At 40.3% G+C, this 7,703-nt stretch overlaps 1 long non-coding RNA gene across 1 annotated transcript; it reads right to left on the bottom strand.

Moving 5' to 3' along the window:
- Nucleotides 1-1,803: 1,803 nt before the first annotated feature.
- Nucleotides 1,804-6,378, bottom strand: LOC117359800. The gene is made up of 4 exons (XR_004539305.1): nt 6,326-6,378; nt 5,856-5,968; nt 5,523-5,727; nt 1,804-3,921 (listed from the first exon to the last, which is right to left on the bottom strand). It is a non-coding gene; the product is annotated as an uncharacterized LOC117359800 (long non-coding RNA).
- Between the last annotated feature and the right edge of the window lie 1,325 nt (nt 6,379-7,703).

Raw genomic sequence — 7,703 nt, 5'->3', positions numbered from 1 at the left:
TCCGTCTCCCTCTCTCACGAGTAAGTCCTTAAAATTCAGTAAGATACATCTAATAAAAATATCCCAGCACAATGTGAAAATTTAAAAAGTCCATATATATAGGAATTCAACACAAGAAAAATTCAAACTTATCTGTGTTTAAAAGGAAAGTCTGTGATATACCCGACAGAGCTCTGTTTCGCTGTCTTCCTCAGGAGTCGAACCCCGTCTGTTTGAAATCTTTCACAACATTGCACATTCTCAATAATGAAAAAGATCTATTCAATGAAAAGAATATAATAAAATGGAAGGTGGATACTCAAAGAGATTTTACTTCCTCCACCGCCTAAACAATTCGTAATATTAATGGCGACTGAAAGATCAGACACAGTTAAAAAGCCCCGCGAAAAGGCTACGCACTCTCTGAAACATGATGACTTCTTCAACGCAACTTTATTAAACAACTTTGTTAGAACACAAAATAAATGAAATAACAAAAATGCTCTGTTTGACCCTGAAAGGGAAAAACAAACAAAGAATTGTTATTGTTGGATGAAATGGTCATATTAAAAGACATCGGTCCACGTTCTCATTATGTCCCAATGGAGGAAAAGCTTTGAGATGGAAAATCCATTAATTTTCCCATCTGAGCAAACGGGAATTTTTGTCACCATTAAAGGTAATGGGAATCTGTTCTAGGACACACATTTGAGTTGGGAAAAAGAATGATTCCGAGTAACATTGTGGGCTCCTTTTACTAAACTGTGCTAGTGGTTTTAGCGCACACTATATTGTCACGTGCGCTACACACTAACGCCTCCATAGAGCTGGCGTTAGTATTTTCTGTGTAGCGTGGGGGTTAGCACTCGCTAATCTTCAGCGAGCGCTAAAAACGCTAACGCAGCTTAGTAAAAGGAGCCCTGTGTGTCACCATAGGAGGTGACATTTTCTGGGTGTTCAAGCAGCTGCAATGTTCTATTAATCTCTTTCTGATATTCCTTGATGTACATCCTACATAAATTTGACCACATGGACATATGATCACATATATCACATAAGTTGATGAACATGATAATAATAATAATTTTATTTCTTGTATACCGCTATACCAGAAGTTTGAAGCAGTTCACAACAAAAAATACATACAGTCAATATCTAAAATATAGAATAAACAGTCAATATATAGATACAAAATAAAACCAGTCAATAAAAGGATACATCTGATAAGATCAAATAAAAGTTAAGACAATAGTGCAATTAAGATATACAAAACTGTTAAGAATTCATGATAGATTAAGCAGTAACATGACTAAGAAGAAAACATGTCAAACAAGCGTGTTTTTAGTGATTTTCTAAAATCAAAGTAGGAAGTGGCCTTAAGTATTAATTTTCCAAGCCATGTATTTAGTTTGGCAGCCTGGAATGAAAAAAATTCTGTCAAAGAACTTCTTGTATTAGCATGATTTAAAAGAAGGGTAATTAAATAGGTTTATTCTATGAGTACTCTTATTAGAACAATTCAGAGAAAACTGAGAGGCAAGGTAATCAGGAAGCATCCCAAAAACTGCTTTGTAACTAATGCAGGAAAACTTGAACAGAACTCTAGACTCATAAGAACATAAGCAATGCCTCTGCTGGGTCAGACCTAAGGTCCATCGTGCCCAGCAGTCCGCTCACGCGGCGGCCCAACAGGTCCAGGACCTGTGTAGTAATCCTCTAACTATATCCCTCTATCCCTTTTTCCAGTAGGAAATTGTCCAATCCTTTCTTGAACCCCAGTACCGTGCTCTGCCCTATTACGCCTTCTGGAAGCGCATTCCAGGTGTCCACCACACCCTGGGTAAAGAAAAACTTCCTAGCATTCGTTTTGAATCTATCCCCTTTCAACTTTTCCGAATGCCCTCTTGTTCTTTTATGTTCTGAAGGTTTGAAAAATCTGGCTACCAGTGAAGTTTAGGATAGTGAGGGGCAATGTGCTTCCATTTTTTTAGACCAAAGATAAGGCGACCCTCGGTGTTCTGGATTAGTCTCAATTTTTTGAGTATTTTTTTATAAGCCCCTAAATATATAATATTACAATAATCCAAAATACTCAGACCAGTAGACGGAAAGAAGGTTCGTAAAAAAATTTCTTAATGGTGCGAAGCGTCCATAAGACTGAAATACATTTCTTAAACAATAGATCTATATGTTTTTCCAGGGTCAGTTGCTTGTCAAGAGTTACATCTAGTATTTTTATGGATTGTTCAATTTTATATTCTCCAGAGCTCAATTTGATTTAAAATGTTAGCTAAAAGATTAATAAAATCTGACGACAAACGAGTTAATGGAATCACAACGGTGATGTCATCTGCGTAAATATAAAAGTTGAGCTTTAGGCTTTGCAGCAAATTGCCCAGTGAAATGAGATAAATATTGAACAAAGTCGGAGATATGGGGGAACCCTGAGGTACCCCACAAATGTTGTTCCAGCACCCATTACAGAATCACACTTAGAGATGTCTAACTTAAATCTTAGGTACCTGTAATGCAGGCCAAAGTTTTATAGGCCTACATTATAGGCGCCTAAGTTCTTTAGAGAATCACACCTAGCAGGTGGTAGTTTTTTGGCTAGCGCGGGGGTTAGCATGCTCTAAAAATGTGCGCGCGCTAAAAACCCTAGCGTGGCTTCATAAAAGGAGCCCTAAGTGTTGAGGTATCAATAACGCTGTGGCCATAAATGTTTTTTGGCATTTTTTATAAGTGTTGTATTTAGGGTTTTGTTGTTGTTTATTGGTGTTTGAGTTAATGCTTGGATAGTGTCATTATTCATATGTTCTTCAGTGAAACAAGACCAGAGTTCACTGTATAGAGAGCACAATAAAATAAGGTTAATGTAATATTTCAACTTTAATATCCATGGCAGAATTTTATATGGGCTGCTAGCATAAAGCATGTTATTTAAATGTAGTGAGGGATATCTTAATGCATGCATCCCTTAATGAATAGCACACTGAACATGCTATAATGAGAAGCCTTAAAAATGATTTGCCACCTCTAGTACTTAACACATTTGAGCACATCAGTAAAGATATACACTGCAGGATGTGATGTCATACTACCCAGCACATGATAGAATAGACAGTTGATCCAACCCATATGACCTATGCTGCTGATAAAAGTTTCCACTGTAATGATTCAATGTAAAGGTCACTAGTGTTTCCTGTCTCCAGCAGGTGATATATACCCAAATAAGATGTTTACATTGGCCTTCAGAAAAATGGCCTAGTTTGAATGCTTTGGACATCAATTTATGCAAAAGGTAATTTAAGCACTGCAGTCAGTGAGAAAATTACTCTGACAGCATGCCAAAAACATCAGGCAAAGTAACGCATACATATTTTTCATGCCACTCTGCCTTGAGAAGATGAACCCAGACTGTATTGTCTTCTCTTTTATTGCCAGATGTAGAATCAGCACACCAGACAATGCAGAAAATTAATGTTAATCAGCAGTGAAAACATTATCTTTCAAAATACTAATAGCGTGCAATTAGACTTTGTTATGATAAACTGGTGGCTTCATTTGGTTTATGAAGCAATTCGACCTCTCACATCCAATGAAGAAATGACAAAGGTACAGTTCATGCAAAAGGATGCTAATCCATAAAATACAACCAGTCACCAGCTGCTCCAGGATAATTAATAGTGCACCAGAATTCACATTTCTCATCCAGTAAAATGAGATTACACTCTTGTGGGTAGTTTAATCTCACTTGGACAAGGTGACATAATTATAGCAATGAAGTATAGAATGACGGTAAAACCCAGAATGGTATCTAGAGATGAGGAATACCCATCCCCAGCATTCTTGGATCCTTGGCCGGCTTTGTGGCGCCTTCTTTTTCTACAGGTTAATGCTCAGCTGGAGTCAGATTGCTTTATTCTTCTTCCCAAAGGAAAACTGTCAGAAAAGGAAGACAGAGCAGCACTGAGGATGGATGTAGCCTAAAAGACAAGATATGCTTGTAGCAGGCGCCATTGCTTCTAAAGAAATATCTCTGTTAAAGGAAAAACCTATATTTATTTTGTTAGTCCAATATAATAAGTCACCATATTAAGGAGCTTTTCAATGAAATTTAAGTTTAAACAAACATTCTAATGAATTTAGCAATGTAAAAAAAATGCATAATAATCATATTATATAATAATTCACATGGTTATTTAATTGATTGTGAATATGCTTGATATTTTTACATATTTGTAAATAACTAATATGTGTGTTATGCATTCAATCCTTCATGGCACCTTAGCCGGTTTATGATGTATTTATATCTTACATACGTCAGGGAGGAGCTAGATTAGATTTCTGACAATAATATATTAGCTGTCTTACAAGAGCATGGCACAGTTGTTAGTAGTGTTTAGATTCTTAATCATGGAAACTGCAACGTAGAAGCAGTTTTCTGAAACCCTGAACTTGGAGTTTGCTTGAGAAAACAAATATAAAACTGAAATAAAGGAGCAGAGCAACATCTTGGTCTCCAAATTAACTTAGATGTGCTATGCTAGGTCAGACCAACAGTACATTGGCCTCAGTATCCCAACTCTGATAGTGGGCAATCCAGGCCACTGGAAAGTACCTTACAAATAAGAACATAAGAACATAAGAAATGCCTCTGCTGGGTCAGACCCGAGGTCCATCGCGCCCAGCAGTCCGCTCACGCGGCGGCCCAACAGGTCCAGGACCTGTGCAGTAATCTTCTATCTATACCCCTCTATCCCCATTTCCAGTAGGAATTTGTCCAATCCTTTCTTGAACCCCAGTACCGTACTCTGCCTTATAACGTCCTCTGGAAGCGCATTCCAGGTGTCCACCACACGTTGGGTAAAGAAGAACCTCCTAGCATTTGTTTTGAATCTGTCCCCTTTCAACTTTTCCGAATGCCCTCTTGTTCTCTTATTTTTCGAAAGTTCGAAGAATCTGTCCCTCTCTACTCTCTCTAAATCCTAATGGCGAGGTCACATCTGTGCCGCTCATTCCATGAGAGAGGAGGGGGCAATACCCATGTCTATGGCTAATGCCCATTAATGGATCTGTCCTCCAGAAACCTGCCCAAACCTTTTAAAAACCCAGCTATGCTATTAACCTTCACCATATCTTCCAGTAACAAATTCTATAGCTTAATTGTGCATCACCTGAAAAACTGCTTTCTTAAATCTGTTTTAAATATGCTACCAATTAGTTTTATGGAGTGTCTTAGGATCAAATTAAATAGCAAGCAATCATTCCATAATAACTTGTTTCTGATTTTATGAATTTTTACTCCTTTCCACATTCTTTAAAGAGTGCTGCCTCTTTAATGAACACAAATGGAAACATATTATGAGTTCCTCCTGCAAAATGCAAAAGTTTTGAAAAAGCGCAGGAGCAGTCAAGCTATATATTCCATATTATAAAATTTTAATGAGTAATCTCCGCCAGCAGAGCTGATGTATCTCAGCATATGGCATGGTTCAGCACGGCTGTATTTTTAATTGCTAAACTACTTCTTTTTGTTTTACTTCGTGTTGGAAGTGCTGAGGTCTGCCGATGCCTTTTTGCAATTGTTCTCCAAGGGTGAGTAGCACAATAACCTCCGAAGTTTGAATATTGCATTTCCAGTATGTTAGGATTGATGTCTTCAGCAGCGGCGGCGGCGAGAGAAAGCAGAGAGCGTGACATTCTCTGTCTCATCAGGCCCATGCGTCAACGCAACACACCAGCCTCCTGAAAGACCAAAAAAACAAATGATTACGGTGAAATACAGTGCGTGTCTGGTTTCAAAAGTGTGGATTTTCAAACATGCTGTTCGTTTTGTTGCCTTTCACATTCCTTGTCTCTAATGAGAACCGCACCTCTCAAAACCTGATAGTGGAAAAGACAGCCAAAATGTGGGAAGCAGGTCTTATTTGATCTCTTGACTTCATCAAATGCAGTTTTCTGTGCAATTCAGGATATAGTCCTATAACTAATAGAGGAGAGGTGACTCATTAAGATGGCAGTTCTATAAGCCAGTACTATAAATTAGGAAAAAATGATGTTTAGCTCCAATTCTGTAATGGCGTTCAGGCACACCTATGCTGTTATAGAATACAGGCATAAGAGAAAGAGAAAGGGGATGGGATGTACCACTTTTCTGTGGTTGCAATAAAAGTTGTTTACATATTATATACAGGCTCATTTAAAATAATAAAACGCTAGCCGTGCATGCGCACTCAGACCTGCGTGATCTGTAATCCCTGTTCCGTGAGATGTAGGTCCGTGGCTTTGCAGGAGTGCGCATATGCGGGTCCCCAGCCACTCCCCTCCTCCCGCCCTCACTCACCATGGAAGCCAGGCAAGCTCTCTCCCTGCCCGCGTCCTCAGCAGGGAACACACCTCCCACCCTAACTCGCCGCTGCCGCCGCCGCTGCTGCTGATCCTCCTGTAAAGAGCAACCTGCGATGGTGTCCGGCTTTAGCGAACCTCGCAGGCCGCTCTCCAACCTCGGTAGCACGTTCCCTCTGACGCACGGGATCGCGTCAGAGGGAACGTGCTACCGAGTTGGAGAGAAGCCTGCGAGGTTCGCTAAAGCCGGACACCATCGCAGGCTGCTCTTTACAGGAGGATCAGCCACCACGGGAGAAGCCGCTGAAAAAAAAACTTCAGTCGCAGCAGGCCAGACCGCGGGAAGGGAAGGAGGAGGGGCCGAACGGAGCAAGGCAGCTCCCGGTAAGAGAAGGGAATGGGGGATGGGGGAAAATGCTGCTACTGCTCCAGAAGGGACCTGGAGGGGAAGGGAAATATCACTGCTGCTTCTGCAAAGGAAAGTGGGGGGGGAGAGAAGGGAATGGGGGTAGGGAAAATGCTGCTACTACTTCACAGGGACCTGGAGGGGAAGGGAAATATCACTGCTGCTTCTGCAAAGGAAAGTGGGGGGGGGAGGAAGGGAATGGGGGTGAGTGGGGGAAAATGCTGCTACTACTTCACAGGGATCTGGAGGGGAAGGGAAATATCACTGCTGCTTCTGCAAAGGAAAGTGGAATGGGGGGAGACAGACAGAAAGAAAGACAGACAGACAAAGGGTGCCAGGGAGAGAGAGAGAAAAATAGCAGGAGGGAGAGAGACAGAAAGAAAGGAAGAAAGAGACAGGAGCAGGGAGAGAGACATAAATAAAGAAAGACAGACAGGTATATATTCTAGCACCCGTTAATGTAACGGGCTTAAACACTAGTATATTATATATATGAGAAAATGGAGGCTGAAGTGACTTGCCCAGAGTCACAAGGAGCTGCAGTGGGAATTGAACTCCGTTTCCCAGGTTCTCAGGCCAATATTTTAAGCAGTAGGCTACTCCTCCATTTGCCATTTTTATAAGATGGCCTTGATGCACCAAAATATAGGCATATACTTTTATTATAATTCAAAGGCAACTGTAAGTGGGCATGGCTAAATGTACCATGCCATGTTTACAACTGAAAGCATTCTATAAGTTGCACACATTGTTAGGCAACATGCCCATGCCCGGCCCTCATCAGTGCACTCAAGCAGTTGTATGTTTATGGAATATGCCTATTAAAAATAGATAAAAATTGGGAGATCACAAAATAAATAGGATTCCCTTTATTGCAACCAAAACCCCAAAGAAATCCTTGCAATACTTATAATGCTAATGTAATATAGTGCTCAGTCAAATCACCACGTCTACACCGGCAACAGTGTTT

This window comes from Geotrypetes seraphini, chromosome 4, assembly GCF_902459505.1.
Source record: "Geotrypetes seraphini chromosome 4, aGeoSer1.1, whole genome shotgun sequence".
In the NCBI taxonomy this organism is placed as follows: domain Eukaryota; kingdom Metazoa; phylum Chordata; class Amphibia; order Gymnophiona; family Dermophiidae; genus Geotrypetes; species Geotrypetes seraphini.
The sequence above is the reverse complement of the archived record's forward strand: the minus strand, read 5'-3'. Positions and strand labels throughout refer to the sequence as shown.